This window comes from Canis lupus, chromosome 19 (assembly GCF_003254725.2).
Source record: "Canis lupus dingo isolate Sandy chromosome 19, ASM325472v2, whole genome shotgun sequence".
NCBI lineage: Eukaryota > Metazoa > Chordata > Mammalia > Carnivora > Canidae > Canis > Canis lupus.
The window spans coordinates 48687662-48703304 of NC_064261.1; the positions used below are offsets into that span (position 1 = coordinate 48687662).

The window sequence follows — 15643 nt, forward strand, 5'->3', positions numbered from 1 at the left end:
TACAAATTGTAACATGGTTTGCAAGTCTTTGTTTAGACTAAGAGTTACTAATAAGAGTTGGGTGATAGAGGCCTAAAAACGTTGTAAACTCATCTGAACCTCTGATTAATACAATGTTTATTAGGTTTGCACAATAAAATTTATTAACTTAGACCATATCAATTTGGAGTTTGAGATAAATCACCCAGAGTCTGGGCTAAGTGGGCTTTGCATGTATTAGGAAGAAGTACATTTGCGGAGTCAATTAATAAAGTAAACCTTATATGCAGGAGCATTAAAATATTTAATGTGAAAGGAAAGTTATTTCCAAGCATGTTCTAAACCAATGGTTCTCAATCAGGAATGATTTTGTACCCCAGAAAACATTTGGCAATGCTGGAGGCAGTGTTGGTGTTTACAATGAGTCTGGGGGATGCTACTGGTATCTAGTGACTAGAGGCTAGGGATGCTGCTGACCATCCTAGAGTGTTTATCATGCACAGGACAGACAGTCTGCCACAACAAAGAATTATCCAGCCCAAAATGTCAATAGTGGTGAGGTTCAGAAACCTCTAAAAGCCTCCATTTATATCTCATGTCAGTATGCTCACTGCAAACCACGCTTATCCAACCAGCCCAAGTAGGCCCCCTAAAACTTCCACTAGGAAATCTTTTGTTGGTCCAGGTTAGTTAAAAAAACATTTAATGTGTCAGTTACTCACTTCATGGATTAGAACTCTAATGGGGAAAAAAAAAAAAAAAGAACTCTAATGGGAGACTCTGGTGTGAGCTTATGGTAGTGTCTAGTAGCTGTTACTATAATATCAGTTTTAATATGACACCAAAGACACTAGAAGATGTTCAAAGTGAATCCCTTTGCAGAAATCTGTATTGTGACACAACTCACAAATGTAGACCTGTCTTTCCCTCCCTAGACTACATATAATCCAAGAGAAAACTCAATTCAGCTTTTATATCTTTATATAAATATTTTGTCTTGAATTTGAATCAGTGGATTTATTTAAGAAAACAATGCTTAATGAAAATGACTATTCTACTAGTTGGGTTGAAACTAACTATATATTGTCCTGAATGATAGAACCACAGCTATTGTGATTATTTTTTACTATTATTATTTATTATTTAGTAACCTGACTTACATTGTCTAAACTAATTGTGCGCATTTGTGTACAAACACAAAATGTACTTTGTGTTAAGTTACAAAATTAAAATTGAAGAAAGAAATCAACGTGCTTAGACAAAGGAGAAAAGAGTCTCTTAAGTAGTTTTTCTGGGGCCTCCACAAGCTACTAGACCCTGGGGCAGCTTTGTATTAATTAATATAGCTTTGCTTTAATGATATACATTTGTAATTATGCACCCTTAAGTATCGAAAGAACTTAATGTGTTTTAGATGAAAAAATATTCAAACCTAACAAAACCCTTTATAAAGTGAAATTCAATTCATTTGTTATAAGGAAATGAGAAAAATAAGCAAAGGTACCAGATAGAGAAACTTTTCCTCTGTTTTCCAAAATTCTTTTGAATTTCTCCTAGAAAGAAATAATTATTTGTAACTACTCAAGCATGTTAAGAAAAAAATAATAATAATAAAAATCCCTATAGAGTAGACCCAGGGACCAGAAGGCACAATAGAACCACAGCTAGGTTATCTAATCACAAAATCAACAGGCATGAGGCAGAGGACTCCAAAAATCTCCTCCTCCCTCAATCCTGGAGTATTCAGAAAGTTTTGTTTTGCTTGGTTCTTTTGGTAAAATAAATTTAAATAAAAGACTTGAGATTGTGAACTAGTTCTAAAAAGCATAAAAACACCTAGACATTAATCAATCTATTTGTGGTCTACAAAGACACTGGAGAAGGGGCAGGATGACGTAAAGGTAAACAAAACAATACAAATGATCAGTTTAAGACCTCGTCCTTAACCCTTGAAACTTTTTCTTCTAGGTACTCTTGCTTCAGTAATAATAATAAAACCTTGGACTTTTGACCCAATTCTGCTACTGGCTTTCTGAGTAAATGTAGAAGATCACTTAAGTACTTTTTGCCAGTTTCCTGTGTGCAGTGATAGCATCTGTATCGTACGTCTTCTTTCTTCAAAGTGGAACATTATTCATCAGCCAAAGAAAGACTAAGCAAACAGTGCGCCCCATGGTCGCCTAGTGTGTGATACTGCATGTGATTTTCTTTGAGCACCGGTCTGCATTCCCTGTAGTTCTGACGAGCATAGTTATTTTCTACTGTAGTCAGAATGATCCTCTCATGCAATGCCAGGCAGGTTTTGTAGCACAAGCAATTTGTTGATTTTTATGAAGCATGTTTTAGGGGTAAATACACATATAAAATGGATGTCTCACTCGAGAATTTTTCAAATTGTAGCTTTTCAAATAAATTTAATAGCAGAGCTCCTGCAATTCTTTGAACTCGACATCCTCCTTATAAAAACGCAATCCGCAGCTCTTTTGGTTTGTGACAATTCTACACAGGTACCTATCTTCTCACAGCACAGAACCTTACCAGCTTGCAGGGCATGAACAATACAAACTGGAGGACTGTGAGTGATCTCTCACTGGAAATCAGGATGTGCTCAGGAAGATGACTAGAAGTATGAATAATAGTAAAGGCCTCAGGTTGCTAATCAGAGTGGCATGACTAACATCCTTGGCTTTATGTCCATATTCAGAGATGATATTTGGTTTGGCAAGCCTCCTCTTATTATGCCACTGTTCAAACAAAGAAGGAAGTACCCTGAAAAATGAACAACTTCCATCTCTTAAGTATTATCTGGTTTGCCTGAGTCTCCCCACAAAGTGATGACAAATGTGATCCAATATCTGTCTAAATCCGATGGCTCTGGCTTCCGTGCTCCTTGAATACTAGGAGACAGTCCCACCAAACATCTCCACCCACATCTAAGAGAGATGTGCTGTATAACAAAGGATTTCACTTTTGCTATGGGTTCCTGCCATGGAACTTGTAGAATTCTTGGGATTTCCTGAGTGATAGAAATGTCTGTTACTCAAGAGCTTTGTTGTTCAGGTTCATATTTGAGTTTATGCTAGTAAGACGAGTTTTGGTTATATAGACCCAAAGGTAGCTTCAGACCAGGGTTTGCTCATGAGAAAGACCAATCACTAATCACAGGGTTGGGATTTTGAACCAGCCCAAACTTTGGGAAGAAGAGAGGGGCCGGAGATTGAATTCAATCATTTGACCATTGATTCCATCAATCTTGCCTATGTAATCAAACCCCAATAAAAACTTTGGATGCTGGCATTCAGTGTAGTTTCCTGATTGGTGAACACATTGATATGCTGGGAGGATGGTATGCCCAAGGAGAAAGCATAGAAGTTCTAAGATCAGGACCTTCCCAGACCTCATCCTCTGTGCTTTCATTTGGCTATTCCTGAATTGCATCCTTTATAATAGAACTGTCATGATAAGTATAGTACCCTGCTGAGTTCCCTGAGTTATTCCAGTGAATCATCCAACTTGAGGGTGTTATGGGAACTCCTGAACTTATAGGAAGTTGATCAGAAGTATGAGTGGCATGGGGACACCCTGAAATTGTGCAGACATTTTCAGTGGAATAAGTCTTGTGGAGGATTGAGCCCCTAACTGGTGGGGTTGATGCTAAGTCTATTTGGTTGATTCCGGGCTTGAACTGCAGGATACTGCAATGGGGGTTAAAACAGAATCAGCAATCCTGTGGCTGTCATGTGAACACTGGGAATAAATTAATGTTGTGGCACATCTCCTCTACTTCCTCACCCTTTCCCTGATTCTTGGCTAAATCTTCCAGAGAAAACTTTCTCCTGGGAGATGCTGAATTATACTACCTGTCTAGGTTTAAGAGATGACCCTTAGTCAGTTCCAAGTATGGAAGTCATCTTCTTTAACAAGGTAGACTTTTCTAAATGCCTAAAACAAATGGAAAGAAGTGCAACACAGGTACTTTAGATTAATCCTATTTCCTAGCCCATCAATCTAATTGCAAGGTCAATGGAAATGCCCTTAAATAGGTTTGTTCTTCCCGCTGATCAAGCCCTAACCCTATGAGGTTCCAGAAAGAGGAAAAGTACCTCATAACTCCAGTCTGAGGTCTGCCTCTCCTTCTTTCTTATCCTTAGGTAGACTTTTTGCAAAAATGACTGGAAATGTGACTATTCAGTTGTTTGATGCAGAATGGTAAGGTTACACAGCCCCAGAAATATTTTAAAACTTAGCAGAGCTAAGTTCATCAATCTTGAACTCCACACACAGAGCACCCAGAGCCCAGCCAGTGCCAAACTGGATGGATCTTATCCCAGATCTTTCTCTCCCAAACCCTTCTTTCAGTTTGTGGTAAAGTTCAAACCCTCAGGTTTTGAGTAAGGATGCAACAAAATCAAGCAATACCATCGAGGCTTAGGAAAATCTCAATCCATACAGGGTACAGAGACATTTTTCTTAAAGTTACAAAGCCTCCAGAACTCTCTTAAACCTATACCCAATTTTCGTTACCAAATAGAACAGTTAGCTTCTCCAGTTGAACATCTGCATTCAGTTCAGTGGTCACAACAAAGTTTTCCTCAAGAACACAATGTGCCCATGCTTTCTTTATAGATGTTGCTAAAGAACCTACTCAAGTGCCTTTCTCAGAACAAAGTAATTCTGTCCCAAACCGAACTAAAATCTTCACCTTTTAGGAAGCTACAACTGCTTTCAATATTTTTTTTTATTTATTTTTTAAAGATTTATTTATTTATTTATTTATTTATTATTTATTTATTTATGAGAAAGAAAGAGAGAGAGAGAGAAAGAAAGAGCTTGAGCAGCAGGAGGGGCAGAGGGAGAAGGAGAGAGAGAGAGAGACTTCCCAAAGAGATTTCCCATGAACACAGAGACAGGCATGGAGCTCCATCCCACGACCTTGAGAACATGATCTAAGGCAAAACCAAGAATCGGCTGCTTAATGCACTGAGCCACCCCCAGGCACTCCTGCTTTCAATATTTTTAAATGATTTTTTGGCTTATTATATATATATATATATAATATATATTTATATAAATTTATATTATTATTATTAATATATATAAATACTAGACATATATATGTATAAGAGATAGACAAATATATATAAAATCTCACATACTGTGGTCTAAGAAACATAAGGTCATCAACCTAATTATTGAGTATGTCATCAGAAGACACTGTGATCACATTTTATAAACCTGGTTTATTTTACCCAATTTAGAAGGGTCATGGCAAACTTTGAGGACCACTTGCTTCTTAGATATTCTGAACTCCATGCAGAAAAGTCATTCTCATGCTCTGGGCTGAAAAAGAATACCACCATCTGGATTTAAGACCATTAGTGCAGAAATGAGCATTTGTTTTAAAATTCATCTTGTTTCATAATTTTGAAGGGAATAAGCCTCAGAATATGCTCAATTACTCTTTATCTGTAGGTAATGATGGACAACATCTTTACCTTTTCAACTTTCATATGTTTTCATTAGTTGTTTATTTAACAAAGTGCAGCAGCACTTCAATAACTTGCATCTAAAATTTTACTGTTCATTTGCTTGCAACTGCAGCCCCTGGAGGTTTCACATACCTGGCCCTGATCTTTTTCCACTCCATTTCTGATAAATAATTCTTGCCTATCTTTGCCTCCATCTCATTTGAAGCAAGGCCAATATTTTCTTATCTGCTTGTAGATGTTTGTGTACGTTTGATACACATCTGCCTGTCCCAAGCATTAAAGCAATCAAATCTCTCCAGCATATCCTTTGCTTGACAATAATCTCATCAAATAACATTAATACACACATTCTGATGTGCAGATACTACTAATAAAAAAAAATAACTGGATAGTTCCTTAGTTCTTATTTGGTTAGGAAACCATGACATTTCCTGTGCCGTAAGCCACATGTACGTTTAATGACTCTAATTTCAAAAAAAATATGGCTTTATTCCTTAATAATAATAATAATAATAATAATAATGATAATAAATAGCAGCAATGCCCTTTCCTATCTGAGAGGGAGCTAGAAACATAGTCTTCAAGATCTGATGGAAAAAATCTTGCTTCCTTTCCACCCACTTCCAAGTCCTCTTGTTCTCATGGCCAGTGAGCCTGGCTCTCAATCTAAGGGTGGTGACATGGCTGACAGGAAAGGAATAGTTTTGTGATTCAGCAATGGCTTAAACAATGCTGCTTCTGTGGTAGCACTCGGATCCCGGAGGGAATAGAATGACTGCTCAGACTGGGCCAGCTCTGCCCCAGGACCCCTTAGCTGCCCCTCCCTTCAGGGAAAGTCTCCCCTTGGGTGAGCTTCAGAGGTGCTGCCCTTGGACACAACACGAGAGTCTTTCCCACTGCTCTGAGCCAACCAGGGAGGGCAAACAGATGATGCTGCCACATGGCAAAAGCCTGCTGTCCCTTAGGCCACCCTGCCTGCTTTTTGTCCCCAATATAGGGAGCCCACCAGGCTAACTGCTCATCCCTTACTGAAAATACCTACAGAGCCAAATGGAGATGGACCCCTTTTTATCATTTGTCTTCTTGCTTGTTTGTTAAACATGTTCTGTTAGTTACTGTCTTTTGGTCTTCCTGGTAGACACCAGAAAAGGGAAAAAAAAAAAAAAAGATGTTACAAAAGAACATAGACTGTTTTTTGCCCTTGTTATTTAAGCAAAATTGTAAAAATCTCTAAGTTCCTCAAGAAAAACATTTCTCTCCTCTAAGAGATTCAACTGTTTCAAAAAGAATCTGCACTCACGTTACTTTCTGAACAAAATAGTTCGTTCTGTTGAATTCTATCAATTTATATATCTAAGAAAGTATGTGTGTATTTATATGTCCTTTATATGTATGTATGTACATATTCTTTATATGTGTTATTTATATATAATATATATTATGTGTGTACATGTTATATATTTTTATAATACTCTTTCTCAAATTATATAAGACTCTATCTTCATTTACATCCTTAATCTTGAATAAATAAATGAATATATGCTACATACTAAATAATGATTGCCCTTTCATTTGTAGCCTGTGAGATAATCACTAGCTATTTTTCTCTGGGTGATTGAAATTGTGCTTTCCCCTTTAAAGGAATCTGTCAAAAATTTCATAAATATATGTGGTGGATGTGCTTCAGAATCATGATTTGCCATGAGACAGGAAAGAAGAGCGGGCCCTCCCTTTTTCACTTTGCCAAAATGATGAAAAGCATTGCTTTGAGTTTTTCCTTGTGTCTGTCTGTGAATTTTTGCAACTTCTCTAATCATTTTTCATAAGGGTTTTCACAACTTCAGTGAGTTTGGGGGGAAAATAACAATCCTGAAAACTGTGCACATTATTAGCCTCCCTTTGAAGCCCTTGCTGCAAATGTCTCAGTCCGGCTAGTGGACCATGGGGAGTATGAGGACGGAGGCAGCTTCTTATCAGAGAAATGAGTGGGAGAACATTTCCTTGTAGTGACTGTAACAGCCGTGGTAATTCTGGGTGAAAAGGCCATAATGATAACATCTACAAAATGGTACACTGTTCTCTGAAATGCAACACGAATATTCCCAAGAATGGAAGATAACTAGCTGCACACAGGACAGACAAAACATACTAATTCACAAAACCGTGGAGATGTTTTTTATCATCTCCTCCATACCCCCTCACCCCCCACCCCATTGCTTAAAAGAACAACGTCAGAAAGAGGAGGAAAGAGTTCAAATTACATTTCTCTTTCTTTTCTAACAATTCTATGAGAAAACAAGAGGAAGGACAACTAATGCCGAAGCCCAGGTTTGGGAAGAGAGAAGAGGAGGAGCAGATAAATTAGCAGACCCGATTCTAACAGTTGAAGATCATATAGAAGAACAATTGAAAATGGGGGAAAAAATTGGGATCTGGCTAATAGAGGGCTATGAAAACGAGTGCCGGGTACAGACATGCAACCATTTTCAGAGAGTGAGTGGAAGGAGAGAGAAACAGTGGTTTGCAACAAACAGGAGGCTGCATCGGAAGGCTGTGAGGCTATGTGTCTATCTAAGGAAGGACCAAGGAAGACACAAGAGAGTTCCTTGCAGTTGACTGATTCCAAATAAGCCACTCACACATGAGGCATTGCGCTCAGGTCTGCTTCCTACGTCTAGGTCAGCCATGACCAGAGGAGAACCATCAATCACTCCCACTCACAAAACGGAGTGAGAGTGATTGATTGTTCAAGACTGAATTAGCCCTGCCTGATTCATGGGAAATCTTAATGGAATCTGGGAGCCCTGAACTGGAAACTGGGGTTTTGGCCTGGAAATGGACCCCAAACCTTAGGGCTAAGTCCAGGTGTGCCCTAGTCAATCCAAATCCACAGCTTCGGGAGGAAACATTTGGATCCTGAGTTCCACACATTGCTTATTTTGTTTTACCATTTTCAGATTTTCTCCCTGAAAGGCAAGATAAAAATAATACAGCTATTTTCTTGGTGTTTTAGGAGTAGATTCCATCAGGGTTTTCATTAAGAACGTGCTGACTTCCCCTACCCCAAGCTTAATAATGACACTATTGTAAATATCTATTTTCAGATAGTAGTTTCATACACAGGGATATGACATAGAGAACAATATATCTCAAAAAATACACATTCAACTACAGAGTCCAGTGCTCAAGAACACCAACATGGCACAAGAGAACGGTCTCCTCAAGAGACTTCTTTGCCTCTCAAATTATCCCACACCTTTCTTGTTATTATTTTAAACTCAAAAGCAAATTGAAATTTTGCTGAAATTCTAAGTTATGTGAACACAAGTTTTGTTCCTAGGACTCTTTCGGTTGGGAAGAGGAAATGCCTGACATTTCTTAAACAAACCAATGATGACGAGCTATATATGGCTCGGACGTGACAATCACTCCTCTCCCCTCGAACCTCTGCCCCTCGAGATTTACAGACCAGCTTGAGCTTCGATCTGAACCCTTGCAAGACCTAGTGAGGGACATTTATTTTCAGTGGAGAGCCCCCCTCATTCTTGAAATTCCTCCTTTCTTCAAATCTCACAGAATCTAAGTTTAAACCTCCGGGTAAATTATAAGGAAATCTTTTAGAGGAGCCTTTTAGTCGCTTGTGGGTTGTACTATATTTATTAGCAGTGCAGGCCTCTTCTTGTTCATTCTTTCTACTTAGTTATAACATCACATCCATTTTAGTACACACCTTAAACAGAAAAGTGATAAGGGAAAATACTCCAAGTGATTTATCTAATTCAGATTACAATCTCTAGAGATGGCAAGCCGAAATCAAACTCGAGACCATTTGAGGCTAGCCCAAATTTAACGTCTCTCTAATGAGGCCATCTTAGATTGCTCCCTGAAGAGTCAAGTCTGGGATTGAAGTGGTGTGAAAATTTTTCCCTATCAAGCACACATGCTTTGACATAGCCAAAACACATTAAGAAGTCCCCTTTGCTTCTAAATATATTCAGCGTTCTTTTTGATATTTCACAGAACATTGCATTTAATAAAAATGAGTTTGGGAACAAAACTACTGAGCATATATTGATGAGACAGGTAACTTGTTTAAGAGGAGATGATGTGGTGTATGTAAGTCTGTATTAGTTGGAAGGAAAAGCCCAGCATCCAGATGGAGTAGCCAGCTACATGGGTGCAAGACGGAGGTGTCCTGAGAATCAAATCACTCCCATCACTGCTTCTTTTTTCCACCTGAAATTCTTGTTATTTCTTAACTTAAAACATCTTTAAATAGTTTACAATATGGAATTCTGAGTGAAGAAAACACACACATTTTATTTATCCAATATCTCAATGATTTTAAATAACACTAACCAGCCAACAGAGTTGAGGGTGAGGTACTGCAATACAGATATGGATGTCAAGTTCATGTTGATAGAAGAGAGGGTACAAGAGTCCCAGAACACGGCTTCTAATGGGGATCACAGGTAGGAGGTCATCTCAGGAGAACCTCTGCCCTAGAAGAGAACTACTTAAATGTGAAATGAAAGTAAGCAGCAGGGTACTTTTTCTAGAATCAATAAAATACTAAATTTTAGAAATGTACACACAATATATAAAAATTCAAGGAAGTCTTTTTTCTTTGGGCTGTGATACAGCCATTTCCATTTTGTTCCTCTGATTATCTTGGGGTGCATTCTGTTTTTCCAATGATCACTTGGTCCAATCATCATCTTGGTCCAATTATTGTGTTTCTCATTAGACCTCTAATTGCACGTCCGAAATTCCTTTTCTTTTTTTTTTACACGTCCGAGATTCCTGACAAATGTCTAATCCATTTACTTACCACATATCACCTCAACAAATCTACCAGGGTTTTGCCTCAATTCCTGTCCTAAAGATGATATTTACTGCACATCTTTCACCCACATCCTCCAGCATGGCTGTGCTGTCAGTCCAATACACAATCTAGAATGTAGTTAGCAATCATTTTATAAAGACTAGAGATAGTGGAAGTGTAGTGCCAACTAGAAGACCCAGGGGCTGGGAAATGGTGATTTGGGGGCCATCCTCCTCTATCTCTTATTTCCAGTGTCAGAGATTTCATCCACCAAGTAAGTCTACTGAAATGAGACTGTGGACTGACAACAGAGATACAACTAGGAGAACAGCACCTTTGAACCAGTTTAATCTTAAAAGACAGGGAGGATCATCCAAATGGCATTTGAGATGTTCAATGAACTAGCAATAGAACATTCATGATGAAAGACTCTATTACAAGGCGAAATAAAATTGCAAAACTACATTTTTGTTTTCTGTACTTTTGAGAACACAAGTCCATATTTAAGAGTGGCTTCTACTTGGCAATGGTACATCTGGGGATCATTAGTTTAAAACTGGATTGGGAATCCATGATTCCTAGGGAATATGAGTTGCACACTCAGTAGGGAAAATGTTCCCTCTGAACTGCCCTTAAAAGCATAGAGTGGGAAATGGTTCTGTTTGTATTACGAATCCAGGTCAGAGAAGGAGAAGTCTTCTCCACAATATAAACAACTTCAACCATCTTTTGCTACATCAAATGCCAAAGTTGATAACCTAAGGGAGTATACTGAGTATATTTTATTGGATCTAATGGTGAGTGTTTTCCCACCAATAGGAGAGACAAAGAGAGGATAGGAGAGAGGAAGCAAGGGAAGAAAAGGAAAGGAAGGGAAGGGAAGGGAAGGCAAGGCAAGGCAAGGCAAGGCAAGGCAAGGCAAGGCGAGCACGGGAAGAGAAAAGAAGAGAGATGGGAAGGAGAAGGGAAGGGAAGAGAAAAATAGTCTCTTTTAATTAAGAGATTATATTTTCTGTGCCCTTGAGTCATCACTCAAGAGCATCTCATGACCATTTTAAAAGAATTACTGATTTTAATGAGGCAGATACAACACAGCTATGTATGCTGCATGCACAGGACAGTATTGTGTCATGACAGTGACAAAAATAGTGACTGGTTTTGTGACTCATTCACATTATGAAATGAATAAATCCCTTGGTGTATTAATACCCTAGAGGCTATTTCACATTTTTTTTTAATTTTTATTAAACAAGGCCTTTATTTGTAGGGTGCAGCAGCACTCTTTGTGGTTACAGCACCATAGACATAATGACACTCTTAAAATATTGTGCTTTCAATTGATTCTATAAATACAGTCATGGGTTGGAGTGTATACAGTATCTATAAACACATATGTGATAATATTTATTATCAGCCATGTCTTATTTTCACCATTTGACTTTAGTTTGATGACAATGATGGATATGAATTCCAAAATGTTAGTTTCGCTATTTTTTTCCCTTCGTTTAAAATAAATATCTTTTAAGTACTTTCCTCCTTGGGCAATGTGTTTCTCATTTGCTATGGCACTAAGTGTATAGGTATGGCTGACCGCTAACCTGACATGTGCCTGTCACCAGGGACTGCTGGTTCTTTCATCTTCTTAATGGACATTTCTCTACAGATGTCTGTGGCCTACCTGACTATAATCCTTTAAATTTTAATTCACTTTACATTTAGCCTGGTCATAAATACCATTTAGGTACCAATACTCTACTTTATGCAATCCCTAAGGTGGTGCTTTTATTTTAATGAGGCCATTTGCAACTTAAGAGCAAAAAAATTCCATCTTTGATTGAATATATTTGTCAGTTTTATTCCCGATTGGCATTTTCATGGGAAAACTTGGATAAAACTAAAGGATGGCCGCTTACCAAGTGGGATAAAAGTTTCAGTATGTTTCTACTCTCAAAATCTACTGAATAAATGGTCTTTGAAATTCATTTTGAAAACATCAAAGTAAAACCAGACTGTAATCAAAAGTAAAATCCAGAATTAAGTTATGTTACAAATGAAATTTCCACTAGCATTTTTTTTTTTTTCTATTTGAAAGGGGAAAAAAAAAAAAAGACTCCAGTTAAACTATTGAAATGATGGACTGGCATGATAACACATGGAAGTGAATGTAGAAGAATATTTGCAAATAGTGGCTAAACGTCAATTTTGCAATTGCGTTCTCCTATGTTTATTCCATTGTTAATCTCTTTGTAAGTAACACCATTGTCTTCCCTCCCCCACCACCCTAGCATTTGGGAGCAGGTAAATTGCCACTGACTTTTTAACTTATTTAAAATTTGCTACGAAATGAAATTGTTAAAAATATACCTCTAAGAACCATATGCACAGTTTCATGATCGTGAGGCCTAATTCTCTACTCTAGTCTACATGCTTTCCTGAACACTCTTAGAGAGGCCCTTTGTATTCATATAATCTAACTTTTATGCATAAGAGATGAAAAATTAAACTGGATGTTTGCTCTGCATTTGTCAATGGTGATTTTATACAGTTTTATATGAGGGGAGGAGGGACAGGGAGAGTTTAATTTGAGAAACAACAATATTGAAACATTTTTTTGGCAAGAAATGAGAATTTGACTATTTAAAATGTATAACAAATACATTAGTTAACATGAATATTAATTTAATTGTCAAGTTTACTTTTCCAACTTTGGTTTACAATATTCCTTTAATGGGAATAATGCTAGTCATTTCTTTACATAAGAATGAATGATAGTACAACATCCGATACAACAGACTAACTCTTCCTACAAGGTGCTTCACTCTCTCTTCTTTTTCCATTTAATCCTTTTGCCCAATTTCAAGATGTTATAATGTTTTGGCAAATATGAAAACCAAATCTCAGAGAGGTTAAATTATTTTCAAATGTCACATGGCAAGTCATGAAGTTGGAATTCAAACCCACATCATTTAGAATCCTTTCATTGTTGTAATTCAACCCTCTACGCTGCCTCTCTGCTGTGTGCTGAGTACAATTTTTGTTTGTTTGATTAATATATTAAAGATAAGCTAGTATTCTAATACAACTAAGCCAAGCCAAGTCTTGAGGTTGATATTCTGACATTTCTTTAGTAATCTTTTTATCAAGGGCACTCTATCTTTCAGAGAATACCCTGGGCCATATAAGTTGGGAAATGGGACTGCACATTTCAGTAACTGCCTGTGTAATTTATATTCACATTTGCATGTTTTTGTCCTTAAAATTCCTCTGAATAAGTGAACCTCAACACAAATAACGTGCATTATGAGCCTAAACAATATTTCATACCAAAACAGGGTGTTCATAAATGAAAATAATACCGCTGCTATCTTCTAATAAAAGGCAACACAAATATTTAGATATTCTATGACAGGTGTCAATATATTTTTCTGTTTTGTCAAATAATTAAACCACCGAGGAATCTCTGCTTGTGTCAAGAAATAAGTCAGTCTATTTGTCGTGATTTATCACCCAGGATAACAATTGCAAAGTGATAAATGACAAGTTTGTGAGAGAGGAGAGACAGAGAAGGAAATTCTTTAAAAATAAAAGTATACTGGGTGGCTCAGTTGGTTAAGGGCCTGACTCTTGGTTTCTGCTCAGTTCATGATCTCAGGGTTGTGAGATCGATCCTGGTGTCAGTCTCAATGCTGAGTGTGGAGCCTGATTGGGACTCTGTGTCTCCCTCTCCGTCTGCCCCTCCCCACTCTCTAAATGTATATGTTATAAAGAATAGCTTTTCTTTATTCTTTAGAAAATCAGAAACCCATATCCTATTCACAGCAACCTTCTTGCCTTGATTCCTCTCTCCCTTCCTTCTTCTTTTCTTTCCTAAATTCCCTGGCCTAGCACTCAGCAATAATATATCCACCTTTACTGCTTAAAATAAATATGAAAACAAATAAACACAAGTGTTGTCAAATCTATTTGGAGGGATTGCATTTTTAACATTTGAAAATACAGCAAGCAAATGTTTTTGAATAATCCAGGAGTCCTTGTCTGCTTGGAAGCTGAATAAACCCTTAGATCATAATTTTTGTAGAGCCAAACCTAATATATCGCAGACTACATATTCCTGGAAATCTTTTAAAATGAGTATTATTTTTCATAAATTAAAGGCAATACGTTTGAAGTGTACTTACTTTTCTTGATAACTGATAAGAGCAACATCAAATATTTATTTAACATTTACTATTTGGGAGGCATTATGTGCAGTGCTTTTTGTTCATTATATCCTTTATTCTGATAGCTATCATGGTCAGCACTATTATTTCTATTTTACAATTGAGAATATTAAGGTAAACAGATCTTAAATGATAATATATGCCTGCTTATCTATTAAATTGTAGAACCAAGATCGTGTCTCATGTATGTTTGTCCTATTTCAAAAGTCTCAAGGTGGTGCTTAACCATAACTCTATGAATTTCAGTAAGTAAAAGGAAATTCTGGATTCTATTCTCCCCATTGCCACATCTGCCGATTGCTATCTGCTGTGTACTGAGAGGGAACCAGTGTATTTCTTGTATTTCTCTCTCTGTTCCTCTCCCTGTTCTCTTTCTCTCTCTCTAAAATAAATAAATCAATCCTTAAAAAAAAAAAAAAAGCTGTACCTCTCATAGTCTTTTCCACCTCCATTGCTGACAACAAAACTCACACCCTTAGCTTCTCTCACACTACATATCCCGTCCATGAGTAGATCTTGTTATGGATACTTTCTAAATCCATCTAGAACTCAACTGCTTCTTATCAGTCAGACCACACCCTGTCTGGGCCAAGACACCATCTTGTCCCATACCAATTACCATGATCACTGCCTCATCATTCTTGTTGCCTCTTGTCACCTTTGAGTCTATCCATGCAGGTGCCAGAGAGATGATTTTAAAACCTAAGACATACATATGTCTTCTCTTTTCAAAATCTTTCCATGACTTCCCATTTCCCACATAATAAAACCTCGCATACTTACTTTGATCCATAAGACCTTACAAATTTGACCACATCTCCTGTTCTATGTCTGCTCACTCCAGCCCGGTGCACAAACAACACTGGCCTATTTGTTGACATTTGCACGCACAAAGCAAGCTCCTATCTCAGTGCCTTTACACTTCCTGTTTCCCCTCTTTGGAAAGCTTTTCCCTCATTACTCACATGAGTAGCTCCATTAGTTTATAAGGTTATGTCAGAACACAGCCACTCCCACTTGTTTACATATTGTCCAGAACTGCTTTTGGGCTACGAGGGCACAGCTGAGTAGTTGTGACAGGAACCATCTGGCCCATAAAGCCTGAAATATTTATTATCTGTCCCTTTACA

The 15643-nt window shown here is 37.5% G+C and overlaps 1 long non-coding RNA gene across 1 annotated transcript in view; it reads right to left on the minus strand.

Annotated features, from left to right (window-relative positions):
• Positions 1–15435, minus strand: part of LOC112649944 (uncharacterized) — a 57049-nt gene extending 41614 nt beyond the window's left edge. The window contains exons 1-2 of the long non-coding RNA XR_003129818.3: positions 15297–15435; positions 9828–9981 (exon numbers count right to left, since the gene is read on the minus strand). This is a non-coding gene — a long non-coding RNA (uncharacterized LOC112649944). The remainder of the gene's footprint in view (positions 1–9827; positions 9982–15296) is intronic.
• Positions 15436–15643: the final 208 nt, after the last annotated feature.